Source organism: Myotis lucifugus, unplaced genomic scaffold, assembly GCF_000147115.1.
Source record: "Myotis lucifugus unplaced genomic scaffold, Myoluc2.0 scaffold_115, whole genome shotgun sequence".
In the NCBI taxonomy this organism is placed as follows: Eukaryota; Metazoa; Chordata; class Mammalia; order Chiroptera; family Vespertilionidae; genus Myotis; species Myotis lucifugus.
Window position 1 is genome coordinate 3,963,200 of NW_005871163.1, and position 14,899 is coordinate 3,978,098.

The 14,899-nt window shown below is 47.8% G+C and overlaps 1 protein-coding gene across 1 annotated transcript in view; it reads right to left on the reverse strand.

Annotated features, from left to right (window-relative positions):
* The window catches only part of TLN2 (talin 2), a 336,513-nt gene extending 326,713 nt beyond the window's left edge, over positions 1-9,800 (reverse strand). The window contains exon 1 of the mRNA XM_023757837.1: positions 9,711-9,800. The gene's annotated coding sequence lies outside the window, so the exon portion shown is untranslated. The remainder of the gene's footprint in view (positions 1-9,710) is intronic.
* Between the last annotated feature and the right edge of the window lie 5,099 nt (positions 9,801-14,899).

Sequence of the window (14,899 nt, forward strand, 5' to 3'; positions counted from 1 at the left end):
ATCACCAATATTGGCACAAAATGATTCCACGTGTCTCCTGATGTGATGTGCAGAGAAAGATGCAAATCATCATTTACATAACATCCCAGACAAAAAGTACATCTAATCGTGAGGCATTACCATACAAACCCAAATTGCTATGAAATGACTGGCTTATACTCTTCAAAAATGTCAATGTCATGAAAGACGAAGAAAAGCCGAGGAACTGTTCCCAAGTAAAAGAGACTCAGGAGACATGACACCTGGATCCAGTTTGCAAACCTGAGACTGAACCCTAGGTCAGGGGGAAGAGCTGCTCGAAAGGACAGCATTGTGCTAAGTGGCAAAATCTGGATATGAAGTGCATATTCAATAACAGTACAGCAATGCTATATGTCCCGTTTTTGCTAAATGACTGGTAGTGATGAAAGGACGGCTCTCATTCCTAGGAAAGACATGCTGAAGTAGTTGGAGGGAAAGGGGCATGGTGTGGGTAACTTTCACATGGTTCAGGAAAGAGCATCTATAATATGGAGAATGATAAAGCAAAGGTGGCAAAATAAACAATCGATGAATTTAGGTCAGGCTATAGAGGAGTTTTTCATATTCTTGCAACTTTTCTGTAGGATGGAAATTATTTCAAAATATTTTAAAACAACACAAATTCAGATTCAATTTGCAAAGCATTTTCCATGGTAACATCTGTGGAATAAGGCGGGGCCCCGCTCCCCATCTAGAACTCATTGGTCAGGGTCTACCCACTCACAGACCCAGCGGACTGTGCTTCTTTCACCTCCAAGCCAACAGGACACCTGCCCCGAGCTCAGCCGAGACTCCATTGGAAGTTTAGGCAACGGAGCTGATCTAGTTTTGATGAGCAGGGGAGTGGTGGCCTGTACAGAAATAGTCCAGAGCCCCCAGAAGGAACCCAGCCCTGCCCACACCTTGATTCTAACCCAGTGAGACTCCTATCAGGTTTCTAATCTACAAAATTATAAGACAACTAGAGGCCCAGTGCACAAAAATTTGTGCACTCGGGAGGGAGGGGGGGTCCCTCAGCCCGGCCTGTGTCCTCTCGCAGTCTGGGACCCCTTGGGAGATAACGACCTGCTGGCTTAGGCCTGCTCCCGGGTGGCAGAAGGCAGGCCCAATCCCTAGGTGCAGCCCCTGGTCGGGCTCAGAGCAGGGCTGATTGGGGAGTTGGGGCGCCACCCCCTGTCATGCACAGAGCAGGGCGGATCAGGAGGTTGCGATGCCACCCCTAGTCACGCTCAGGGTAGGGCCGATTGGGGGGTTGGGGCACCGCCCCCTGTCACACTCAAGGCAGGGTTGATGGGGAGGTTGCGGCACCACCCCCTGTCACGCACATAGCAGGGCCCATCAGGGGGTTGAGGAGCTCCCCCCTGTCACTCACAGAGTAGGGGCTGATAGGGGAGTCGGGGCACTGCCCCCTGTCACACACAGAGCAGGGCGGATCAGGGGGGTTCGGGGCGCTGCCACTGTCACACTCAGGGCAAGGCCAATGGGGAGGTTATGGGCTCTACCCTGTCACACACAGAGCAGGGCCCGTGGGGAGGTTATGGCTCTACCCCATCACACACAGAGCAGGCCCCGTGGGGGGGGGGGGGTTGGGGCGCTGCACCCTGTCACACACAGAGCAGGGCCGATCAGGGGGTTGGGGCGCCGCAGCCTGTCACACACAGAGCCGCAGGGCGATCAGGGAGTTGCGGAGCTCCCCCCTATCAGGCACATAGCAGGGCTGATCAGGGGGTTGGGGCGCCTTCCCCTGTCATGAATAGAGCAGGGCGAATAGGGAGGTTGTGGCCCCGCCCCTGTCACACACAGAGCCGCAGGGCAATCAGGGGGTTTGGTCACTGCCCCGTCACGCTGATCCCGGTGCCGGGAGGCCTCGCGGCTCCGCTGATCCCGGTGCTGGGAGGCATATTACCCTTTTACTATATAGGATAGAGGCCTGGTGCATGGGTGGGGGCCGGCTGGTTTGCACTGAAGGGTGTCCTGGATCAGGGTGGGGGTCCCCACTGGGGTGCCTGGCCAGTCTGGATGAGAGGATGATGGCTGTTTGCAGCTGGTCACACCCCCTTCAGGGTGGGGGTCCCCACTGGGGTGCCTGGCCAGTCTGGGTGAGGGGCTGAGGGCTGTTTTCAGGCTGGCGGGTGACTGAAGCTCCCAACCTGTCCTTTTTTTCTTTTTTTTTAATTCTGGGCCAGCTTTAGCTCTGAGGCTTGGCTCCAGCTCTGAGGCCTGGGCTGCTGAAAGCAGGTATCTGGTTTATTTGGGTTCTATAATTGTAACACTGTTGCGGTCCTGCTCACTCCAGCTCTGAGATCCCAGCTGGCTGAAAGCAGGGATCTGCGTTTGTTCTATAATTGAAACAATGTTGCGGTCCTGCTGGCTGAAGCCCGGCTGGCTGAAAGCAGGTTTCTGGGGTTTTGTTTAGCTTCTATATTTGTAACATTGTTTCTTAAACTGCAAGCTCAGAGGCCGGCAGCAGCAGGTGGGGAACGTTGGCTTCCTCCGTCACTGAAGCAAGCAAGCCTCCTGTTCGCTTCAAGCTGCCTGGCTGCCGGCCGCCATCTTGGCTGGCAGTTAATTTGCATATCACCCTGATTAGCCAATGGGAAGGGTAGCGGAGGTACGGCTAATTACCATGTTTCTCTTTTATTAGATAGGATAGATTGGTAGTATTTTAAGTCACTATGTTTGTGGCCATTTGTGACAATACCAATAGAAACGAATACAGACCTTAATTCCCTCACTTGAAAATGAGTGGGGTTTTCATCCTCTTTGAGAAGTGGGGTTAGTGGAGCCTAGAGTCTCCGCCTTGACCTCCCAGAATCCCTCGGGACACCCTTGGAAAAACCTTGTCTGTTGACCAAGGGATCCCTAAAGGTAAATCACAAAACAAATGCCCGCTGTGTCAGACTGAACTTACTTGGATCAGAACGCTAATCTTTTCTTAGTAATAAAAATAAACTCTGTCCCAAGTTACGAAGTAATTAGCAGATCCCAGTGTCCCAGAGCACTAGCATCCAAATCCGTATGCGCTTCATCAGTAAACTCTCCCCGCCAACCACGCCCACCCCAGAGGGCTTTTGTGCTGCCTCTGATCTAGTAGTGAAATCACCAGGGCCACCTTCCAGATTTCTGAGTCATCTGCCCCACAGCAGGTCCAAGCAGCAGCAGCAGCAGCAGCTGGATTGTGAACTCAAGGCAGCATAGCCCAAACCCTGCCCTGGAAATTCAGCTGCCGCACAAGGGTCTCGCCCTCCCTCCTCCCACCTCATTACTTTCCCTAACATCTTCATGCAATTGCCCTTTCGTCTCCTGGGAGCCGTGCAGCTGGCTGAAAGACACGCTGCCAAATGCAGTCCATGGGTGCAGGGATGCGCTCCAGCTACATAGCAGCAGCCACTTAACTGATTGCCTCTGCTCTCAGAAGGGCGTTTGAGAATATTTTTTTTCATCGTTCAAATATTTCCATTGAACAAAACATCTGGGGGAGACAGCTACTGTCCTAACTACTATGTGGTCTCCCTCAGAAGGCCCATGCCAAGCCCTGTGGCTGTTGTCAAGATGGTTTGTTTTAGAGGAGGGCCTCTTTGGAGCTTCCACTTTTTCATTATCAGCATTTGCTGGAAATGAGTGGGGTTTTCACTCAGGGTGTACCCCTACCCGCACTCTCAGCAGTTCCAGGGTAAGGAGGGCAAGGCAGCCCCAGGCTGACCCAGGAGGAAAGAGCTGCGATTGCTTTTGATAAATTTTGTTGCATCTACTCAACACTGAAGCCCACCAGGTAGGCTGCCCAGGAGCTCTATCCAGAGATAGAAAACATGACTTTTAAAGGAAAGAGCATAGATCAACTGAGGACTGGCACTAGAAATGGTTCTGGCCCAAAATAGAGGTCTGTTCTACGCACTCGGATGCAGAAATCTGTCAGACAGGGCACCGGCCGCTACACAGAGGAAGCCTGTTCCAAGGTGGGCAGGTCAGCAAAGCTCACCCCACAGGGAATTTTATCAGCCTGTTATCATCCTGTCATCATCCTCTCTCGTTAAATGCGAGAACTGCCACAGATGCCTGCCAAATGACAGAGAGGGACCATGACTCTGACTCGGAGAAATGCGCTCTGACAAATGTCACAGAGTCATTCAGGGCGCCTGGGAGACCCCGGCCACAGACTGCCCAGCGTGGCCACAGCGAGTGTGCCGGAGATCTTCCCTCTGAGCAAGAATGGAGGGAGGGGAACTGGCAGGAGAGGCTAGGGTTGCCATGGGCAGCAAGGAGCAGCCTCCGGCCTGACCCACATCTCCTCTCTCACATGCGCTTGAACAGAAGCGGCCGCCTCTGAGCATCTATCAACAACTCAGCACCACTGGGCACAGACAAGACCAGGAGGGAAGCAGGGACAAGGAGCCCTCGGAGAGAACCGGCCAAGTCCGGGAAAGCTTTGTGATGAGGTCTTGGAGGCTGAACCAAAGGACCAGAGAGGTTGTCCTGGCAACCCCTGCTGGTCAGAGACTTTGTTTGAAGCCCTCTGAACTCCAGACCTGGCACGGTCATATTTTTAGAAGCCTGTATATATTCATTTAGTTTTCAAAGAAACAAAAATTGTATAGATTAACAACAGTCTGTGCTAGTGAGGGTCCCCACACAGTTGTTGGGAATATAATTTATGTCCTCTCCTAAAAGGTAGATTTTTAAAGGTAATATCTTTGGACCTTGAAATTCTACAGAAATTCCCACATGGTCTACAAATAAGTATTATAAAAATGCTCACTGCATTATTACCAAAAATAAAAGGCAAGGAGAGGGAGGAAAAGAAGCCCAGCTAGCAACAAGAAAATGAAAACGTGTGTAATGTAACTTTTCATGTAAAACATATGTAACAATTAATGCAAACAAATAATATGCAGTCTTTCGACATGGGATAGGTTTATATTAGCATGGAATCAATGACTATGATATTAGTTTTTAAAATATGTTTCACAGAACATTGTTATACTATATTATTTTATTTTATAAAAAAAATAAGCATGCTTTCTCACACACAAAGGGTCAGGAAGGCTTTATTTTTGGAGTTCTGATACCATCTTGGAAATATTTTTCCTTCTCTGCAAAAGCAAATGGGATTAATATAGTTTATTGTTCTTGAGCCAGGTAAGAGCTCTGTCTGTGAGGAGGAAAAATAGAAACTGGCTAATTCCCAGCTGACTAGAAATTCTTTCAATTAGAAATCATGTTTTTTGAGCTTTTTTTTTTTAACAAAGAGAAACCTGCCTCTGCAGGTCTCAAGTGAGAAAAGAGCTGTGATTGGATGTCACCATGGACGCACAATTTCAGACAAGGAATGAAATGGATCAGAATCCCAGTTTACTGGCACTGAGCGCTGCCCGGTGAGCAGTGCTGGTTCTGGGGTTGAGACATTTTGAATGACAGAGATTGACAGAGTTCTGCGGTGAGGCAGCAATAGCAAGCAAGGCTGGCAGGACCGTATCTGAATACTGTTTAGGCCTGCATTTGAAGGGGGAAGGGGACTGTGTCTCTGTCCCCTGGCACCCTAAAATGTGTCACATTGTGATTGTTTTTAAAAAGATACAATCTGGTACAATGAGAGGAGCCAGTCCCAAGCCTGGCCTGTAACATAGGCCAAGAGGCTGAAACTTTGGCAGAAGTTGCAGCATGAAGAATATTATGAGGGAAACTGCTTTCTTCCCTTTTTATAAATCTGTTCCCTTCATTTCCTTCTTAAAAAAAAAATCAACAGGTTATAAATTACTTTTGTAACTTTGTAAAGTAAAAAGACATTTTAAAGAAATCCAAAGAAAACTTGTTCTAGGACGGAATGTACTTTTTCTCCCATGACTGCAGATAACTGAAGGCCTCAGAGAGGAGGGTTTCTGACGTCCACAAACGGCTAGGAAGCACCTGCCATGGGCTTACTTGTGAAGACTTGTCACTTGACCACTGTGATCACTCTGTGTTTGTGCAGGGACCCACCAGCAGTGCCTATAATTCACCGCTCTTCAAACAGGCTGGATTTACTTTATTTTTTTATTGATTTCAGAGAGGAAGAGAGAGAGAGGGAGGGAGGGAGGGAGAGAGAGATCAATGATGAGAGAGAATCATTGACCAGCTGCCTCCTGCATACCCCCTTACTAGAGATTGAGCCCACAACCTGGATAAGTGTCCTTACCGGGAATCAAATTGGGACTTCCTGGTTGATAGGTTGATGGTCAACCATTTAGCCACACCGACCAGGCTAAGCTAGCTTTAGGTCAGCAAATGGAAGAAGGGAAATGACATAGTTGGGAAATTACATTGTTGCATTTATTTAACAAAGATTTGAGCTCACCAAACCGGTTTGGCTCAGTGGATAGAGCATCGGCCTGCGGACTGAGGGGTCCCAGGTTCGATTCCGGTCAGGGGCGTGTACCTTGGTTGCAGGCACATCCCCAGTAGGAGGTGTGCAGAAGGCAGCTGGTCGATGTTTCTCTCTCATCGATGTTTCTGACTCTCTGTCCCTCTCCCTTCCCCTCTGTAAAAAATCAATAAAATATATTTAAAAAAAAAAAAAGATTTGAGCTCAAGGCTGAGGGCTGGGCCCTGGGATACAGGATAGATGAAACATAAACCTTGCCCTCAATGAGTTCATTTCTACAGACAGAGAAATTGGCTTCAGACACGGGAAAAGAACTCAAATGGAGGGAATTCAGCCAGACACAGGTGGAACGAAGAAATCAGTGGCCAAACTGAGTACACGGTGCCCTAAAAGCATCGCATCTAAAACAACTCTCACTGCCAAGTACTAGTATTCTCCCTCCTTTCCCTGTTGAGAAAATGGGCCCAGAAAAGAGAAGCTACTAGTCATTGTGCCTGTATGAGAAACTGAGGCACAAGTGTTACACCATGGAGCTGGGAGGTGTTTCCCATTCCCACCAGCTTTGGAGCCTGGACTCTGGGTGAAAAAGCAAGCATAACCCCTGAAGCCTGAAGAAGCAAAAAGGAGCTGCTTTTAAGATCTAATTCCATCCCAGTGTGGAGGTGCAGGCATGGATTTAGTAACACAGAGTCTGCATTCAGTGGAATAGCATGGTTCCTGTCGTTGCCCAAAACGTAAGAATCAGAGTGCACACCGTGCCACGGAAGCCTAGCTACGTGGGTTCAACTTAATTCTGCATTGGGTGCAGAGTGGCTCAGGATATACATGAAGCCAAAATCGAGGCGCCTAACTGAAAACCCTGAGAAGAGCATATCTGATGCAGAATAGACCAAATAACCCTGAGCACAGCAAGGTTATTTGGAGATTGTCTTTGATAAAGAAATCCCACAGAGTGGCCAGAAAATGGCTTTCAGGGGCGAGGGAAGAGATCAACCAAAGGACTTGCATGCATGCATATAAGCATAACCAATGGACACAGACACTAGGGGGGTGGGAGCATGTTCTAGGGGTGGGGGTGGCTGTGGAGAGGTCAATGGGGGGGAAAGGAGACATATGTAAATACTATATGTAACACTTTAAACTATAAAGAATTTAAATAAATAAATAAATATAAATATAAATCACAGCATAAAATAAAAAAAAAGAAAGAAAGAAAATGGCTATCAGAACACACTGAATGAACCGGACCCCTCGGCTTCTGCCTCCCAGCGATGAGGACCAAGCTGGCTCGCGGGCCCCACCGGCAGTAATCACAGTCCCCGTGCAGAACTGTCCCTGGGAGGCTGGCTGGGGCAGCAGAGCTGGGGTAAGAAGTTGGCCTCCAAAATGAACACACACTTTTCTCTTCCCTGTTCATCTTTGCCCACATTGACCAAGCTCGTCCCTTAACTCAAGGGGCTAAAGTGCCACAGAAACAATACTTTAGAGTTGACACAACAGGGAAGGCTCATACCCCAGGGTATAGACGGGGGTGGAGGGTGGAGACAGAAGGAAATAACAGAAATAACCAGCCACCCAGGGCCCGACAGACAGGCTGAACCCCTGACCCTGACTGTACCTGCTGTGTGACCCCGGGTGAATTCCCTCACCCCGACCTCAGTCTCGTCCTCTGTAAAACAGTGACAACCTGCCTAATGGGCTGTGGGGAGGTTTAAAGCACAAGACCCTGTGTCGGGCACTTTGCCCAGTGCCTCGTATGTTTTAAGTACTCCGTAAATGGCTGTTAAAACTATTAACTACTCAAGGGGAGACTCCAGTTGGCTTCTTGTGAAAACTGAAACCGACTTTTGAAAGGTCTGACGGCAGCAATGCCACGGGGCCGAGCCTGCAGCCACACACAGGTGTCTCAGGAGAACCACCCAGGCCCGTTCCCTGCCTGGACTCAGCACACCTCTTTGGCAGGGGTGCCTGGGCTCCTCACTCTGCCTGCTCTGAGGTTTCTGTGGTCAGTTCGCAGCTGCCAGCATGGTCTCTCTTCTCCACACCCCACTGAAGTGCCGCATTAGCCCGACTGACACAGCCTACTCTTAGGAACAAAGAAAACACCTTCAGTCTTTTCAGAAATACTGACGTATGGAGTAGCCACACTGTAGAGACCCCCACAGGATTTCATCTCATAAATCTAAAAAGCACATTATTTAAGGTAGAATTTCATTGACAAAACCACAACCTACAATAACATGAGGTACAAGCCCACAGACACAGGTGTGAGTAACAGGCTCCCATACTTTCCAGCCAGGCTCATGTTCCAGACCACTCAGCCTCATGCCGCTGAAGCCAGACACAACCCCACTGGGTCTCTTGGCGGCTTTACCGATACACAGCTCAGGCAGTTCACCAAGAGCCACACTCAAGGCCACGTCTCACATGCATCAGGAGGCTTAGACCTTCCTTCTCCAAGTGTGATCTACAAACTGGCAGCATGGGCATCACCCGGGCTGGTTAGAAATGCAGACTCTCAGGCCCCGCCCAGACCTACCCAATCAGGACCTGCATTTTAAAATACCTCCAGATGACACTGCTTTAGAGCATTTACAACAGTCTACCCAGACAGACTTGCGATAATTTGTTTAGGTTTCTACTCGACCTTTTTCTTTCCTCATGGAAATTCCATGACAACACAGACTGTGCCTATCATAGCCACTGGCATATAATGCTCAAATAGTCATTGGCTGGCTGGTTGAATGGTTGGATGGTTGGATGGACGGATGGTTGGTATACCAAGTGACTGAAGAGACCTATCCTGTTGTAAATGCAAAGAAAAAAATGCAAGCAAGGGTCTAGGGAGAGAATACATGGGATTGGGGGGAAGATGTCTTTAAACAAGGCCATTAGATAAGGCCTCTCTAAAAAGGGTTGACATCAGGGGTTGCATTAGGACATATCTTGATGAATGAGGAGGAACATGCTGGAGAAGATGATAGCAGGCAGAGGGAACAGCACCTGCACTTGACCCCTAAAGAGACTTTTCCTATAGGCCAGTAAAGAGAGAGAATCATGTTTGGCTCTGGCGGTGGAACAAAGAAGCTCCAAGGAGGCAGATTCAGAAGGCCCCGTGACGATCATGACTGCTGGGGGCAGAAAGGCTGTGTCTGCAGTCACAGCTGCCTTGCCAAGGCTCTGGGAGCTCGGTGTGAGGGAGGCTGGCTGTAGAGGGAGGCATCCATCAGCCGCCCTGGTTGGACTTTGCAGCTGCTGGCCACAACCCCTCCAGCCTCAGATTCCACTGGTCTACAGTTGCTTGCAAACTAGAAACATGGAGATAACTTACTGCTTTCAACAAATCAATCCAGGAACTTGTGGGTAGGGTAGCCCAGCATCCAAGGGTCCAGGAGCCCAATCCAGATGTTACCCTGCAGCAGCACACTGGCAAGGAAGAGAAATGACAGGTGTCAGTGCAGGGGGACACATTAGCAGGTGACCAAGATTCTCCCAACACGGAATGACACTGAGGAGGTTCGGATAATAAAAAGGGTGAACAAGGGAAATGTTAAGGTGGGGGTAAATGATCTTGGGGCACCGTGCAGTGACGCAGCTGGCAACCCTCGGCCTCCAATCTCAGGAGAGGTACCATCCTGCTACCAGTGGCTCCAGAGCAGCCTCTCTGCCAATTCCACAACGTGGAGTCCAGACATAGGGCCGCAAAGCGCCCTTGGAGATCATCAGGCCCAACCCCTCTCTTTACAGATGTCAAGAAACAAGACTCAGAAAGAAAACAGGCCTTGTCCAAGATCAGCAGCGAGTAATGGCAAGTTCAGGAATGGAATCCAGAACCAAGTCCATAAAGCTTAAATTTACCTGTAAATTACCTTCCTTAATAAAACTCAGTTTCTAAATAAATGTTATTCTTACTCTGTCTGGCTCTTAACTGAGAAGAAGAGACAAGGCAGCCTGCAGTTCCAAATCTTAGCCATTCCCCTAGTTCCCTCTTCGTAATCCCCAAAGACTTTCAACAGCCAAACTGAAACTCCTGGTTTTCTTCACAAACAAAATTTTTAAAAAGCAAAAGAACAAAAACCCCAGAATTGTTCGCATTTGACTACAAGAAGAAACTAAAAACTTTTGAGAAAAAAACCAAAGACCTAAAAATTCTTAATTTATGAGATATAAAGAACAACACAGACCGAAATAAAAGCTCCTTTTGCATACATTAGGGTTCCAGACCCTGAAAACCAGACTGTCTCCCCCCTCACCCCAGGAAATAGTACATTTCAAAGAGGGGTGGGTTAAGACAGTGGTCAAGGGTCATTTTGTTAAAATGAAATGTATGATCCAAATGAGAATTCTCTAGGAAATGTCTTCTGATTATGATTTCTTAAAATTAATCTTCATCTAATTATATATTTAAACCATAATCATTAAATAGCTGCCTCTTCCGCTGGGGTTCTAGGTCCAGCTGAGCCTGACAAGTTGAAGCAACTGTGGGCAGATGGCATCTAGCCCCTTGGTCAACTCACCTGTAACAGGAAGATGGACAGGATAAAACTCAGGTATCTCTCAGCTAGGGAATCCCACAATTCCCTTACATGGCTGAGCAAAGCTGAAAGTCCCTCACATTAAGTCAGCTTATAGAAAGCATAATGACTCGCCCACTTTGAAGAAGTGAATGTCCCTTGTTATAAATTTAAATTGCCATATCTCTTAGGAAATAACTCCGAGGTTGGTGTAACAATAGTTGTATTTTGTTTCCAGGGAGTTAGCTGCAGCATTGACAAATCTGTCCCCACCCTCACTAAATGGGCATTTGGATCTGTTTCCGCAAAGATCCATTATATTTCTAAAGCAAAAGGGTTTCTTTTGCATAAAGTGGAATTTCATAAAGTGGAATTTCGGCAGTGAGGTCATCTGTTTTGAAACTACAACAACCATTCCAATTTTTTCCTCCACTTGAGCATTCTAGTTACTCTGGGTCAAGCAAGAGAAGGAGACGTAGGTTTCAGAGAAAATGCAAAGCCTGCTAGGCCACCCACAGCATAATCAGGGATTCCACCCTGGTAACTTCCGGCTCATTTCCCTTTCAACAGTGAGGCACGCTCAGAGGTAAAAAGTCAATGCAGACTCACACACAAGCAGACCAAACACGTTTCAAGAAATCTCCAACAGCCTCAAGATTCACTTAAAAACAAACACACACAACCTACCACAATGGCCACATTATTCCTTATCCTTATGGGGGAAGAGGGTCCACAAATTTCCCTGGAAATGTGATGGACCCTCTCACCCCAAAGAACGAAATGCCTTCAGCTTCAAAGGGTTTGTGAGCCACCTGAAATTTCTCTCTGTGCCTCTGGTTAAGGACCCCTGCTTAATTAAAATGTTATAAGGAGTCCCCTTTTATAATTCTCTGAACTTTCTATAACCCCTTTGTAAATGGGACTGTGCATGGAAACCCCATGAACAAAGTGATCCACAAGTGCAGGGACCAGTAAGGACATGGGCTTCTTGCAGCATTTATGGTGGAGAAGTATGACTAGCAAGGCTGACAACTGCTGGCGAGCCTGTGCTTCTCTTGGGATCCTTTGCATAACAGTTTCAACAGGGAGCTTCCCAAAGCTATGTTTGTACTTGGTGCTCAATTTCCAAAACTTATATATATATATACATACTAGAGGCCTGGTGCATGAATTCGTGCATGGGTGGGGTCCCTTGGCCTGGCCAGCGATGGGGGCCAGCCAGCCGGGGAGGGACTGCAGGAAGGCTCCAGGGAGTGTCCAGCCTTCTCGCCCAGTCCCAATCGGCTGGACCCCAGCAGCAAGCTAACCTACCAGTCAAAGCATCTGCCCCCTGGTGGTCAGTGCACATCATAGCAACTGGTTGAGTGGTCAACTGAACCGTCAAACACTTAGCATATTACACTTTTATTATATAGGATTGTTTATGAATGCATATATAGGTAATAAAAATAACAGCAAGGACTGGTTAAAACAAAAAGTTGGAAACACTCTTTACTTCAGAGGGAATGGGGGAGAATCTAAGGTATTCATAGTGTTGATTTCTTAATTAGGTGTTGGCTTTACAAATGTTCTTTTTAACTTTGCAAATTATACCTATATATGCATATATATAATCTGCCAGAGTAAAGCAATTAAAACAAATGACAGACGCATGTCAGTGACCCGGGCCTCCAAGAGTTCTCAGCCCCAATTTAAGACACACCAGTAACTCTGTAGAGTCCTGTGCTGATCAAGGGGTGGGGCCTGACAGGGAACAGTTACAAGCTCTGGCCCCAGGGGCACCGTCTATAAATAAACTTCGTTTTTAAAAGTCCACGCCCTGGGACAGTCCTGTGCTCTGGGCTGAGGCCATAGTGACCTCTGATGCCTCCCGTCACTGTGGGAATAGCCGGTGTTGGGTTTCGAGAACCCATTGGTCTTTCCCCATACACGCCCTGCAGGGCTATTTCCTGTGGCACATTCTGTCACGGTGAACAATAATCACTGAGTCTTCTTAAACAGCTAAGAAAGGAGCAATGGCCCAGACACTTCTGCAGAGTTCAGATGAACGTCTGGGCATCTCCTTCCTCAGGTGGATACAGGCTGGGGTTTCTTACATCTTCTCTGTCAGGTGCCCATCAGTATCTTCCTTTGGAGAGTTCTGCTCATTCAGTGATTGGTCAAGTCATCCACTGGCCAGAAAATCAGGTGAGGTGTATGGAGACATGACCAGTCTGTCTCAATTCCTAGTCCTTGCCACCTACTTACCAATAGTATCTTGACCAAATAAGGAAAGTATTTCTTCTTTCCTAATAATTTGAGCAAGGGTATGCCCAATTATTAAGGAAAAGACTTTTTTTTTTGTAATCTCAGTAGCAGACAAAGCTGTCATTTTTATTTTTAGTTGCAACAGCCAAACATTGACACCATGACATCAAACGTTTTTAATCTGATTTTGGATAGCCTGCACCATATCCTGTGCTGGACCCATGCATAATGTGAAACATAAAGGAAATACGGTAGCCTGGTCGGTGTGGCTTAGTGGTTGAGCGTCGACCCATGAACCAGAAGGTCATGGTTTGATTCCAGATCAGGGCACATGTCCGGGTTGTGGGCTCCATCCCCAGTAGGGGGTGTACAGGAGGCAATCGATGATTCTCTCTCCAATCATTGATGTTTCTATCTCTCCCTCCCTTTCCCTTCCTCTCTGAAATAAAAGCATATTTTTTAAAGGAAATATTGTAGTCCCTTATCTCTTGCTAATGGTCTCTTCTATTCTAACACAAGTCTGTAGTTAAAAAAAAAAAAAAGGCAAAAGCCAGATTAAAAATGCAGACCCACTCTCCAATATCACCTTTAAAGTAAAACATCCCACTGGACACTGCCATCTCTAACGAGTTCAAGATGGGCATGGCTTTCCTGTGTGCGCGTGAATGAGTCTGTGTGAGTGTCAGTGTGTGATTGTGTGTCAGTGTGATTGGGTGAGTGTGTGAACATGAGTGTGTCCATGAACTTTCACGGGAGTGCTAACACGCACATGCAAGCCCAATGTTCTTCTTGATTGACTCTAAACAATAGCTTACAGGGAAACCATCAGTAAGGACTCAGGAAAAGTGCAAGCCTGCCAATTCCAGAAGGACAAAGGGCTTCAGAAACTAACATGGGAACAAAATGATCTCATGCCCCTTTCCCAGTGAGACTGCGCCTAAGTGGGATCCTTCTCACATTCGAGTGCTCACTTCCAGGCAGTCACTGCTCCCACCCTAGGGGACCCTTTGGGAGGATGGCCAAGCCAGGAAACAGATTCCAGAGGTAGGTTTTGATGTTTAACCCAGGCAATCCACAGACAGGGCTCCTCAGCCCGGGACAGGGCTGAAATTCCCTGCGAGAAGTGAAACCGTGGCTTATGCTAAGGGCATTAGTCACTCTGACCAAAAGCTAGTTCTTTCATGAGGGTAGGGAACATCTGGCCCGAGGGCTGTATGGCCTGAGAAATCATTTGGACGGGCCCTGCCACAGCATTAGGGGTGGGTTAATGAAACCTTTGACCAAGCAGAATAATTTTTAAGTTGATAACTTTGTATGGCCCACGAATTATGTTCTAAATATCCCAATGGCCCTTGGCAGAAAAAAGGTTCCTCTCCCCTACTTTAAATCAAGGGCCTGGGTCGGGGCTGAAAGTGGTCCCTCCGATAACAGGCTTGCATCTGGGGCACTAGACTGTGCTAAACTTTAATTCCTACTGGTTCTCAGAGCCAGGGAGAAGACAGGCAGGAAAGGCCCCAAGCCCCAGGCCTTATGGTGCCTCCTCCCCATTATCACAGCAGTGCAATGCGAGTGCAGCATTCAACCTAAGGGGATGGTAGGTCACATGAATGAGCTCTGTAGGTAGCTCTGCTCCTATATCCAATCATTTGCCCCCTTCATTTATTCGATATACACTGAAGTGCCAGGCTCTGTGCTAAGTGCTGGGAGAGGAAAAAGGTGGTACCTTTTAAGGTCAAAAAGTTTTGCAGACACCCCACCC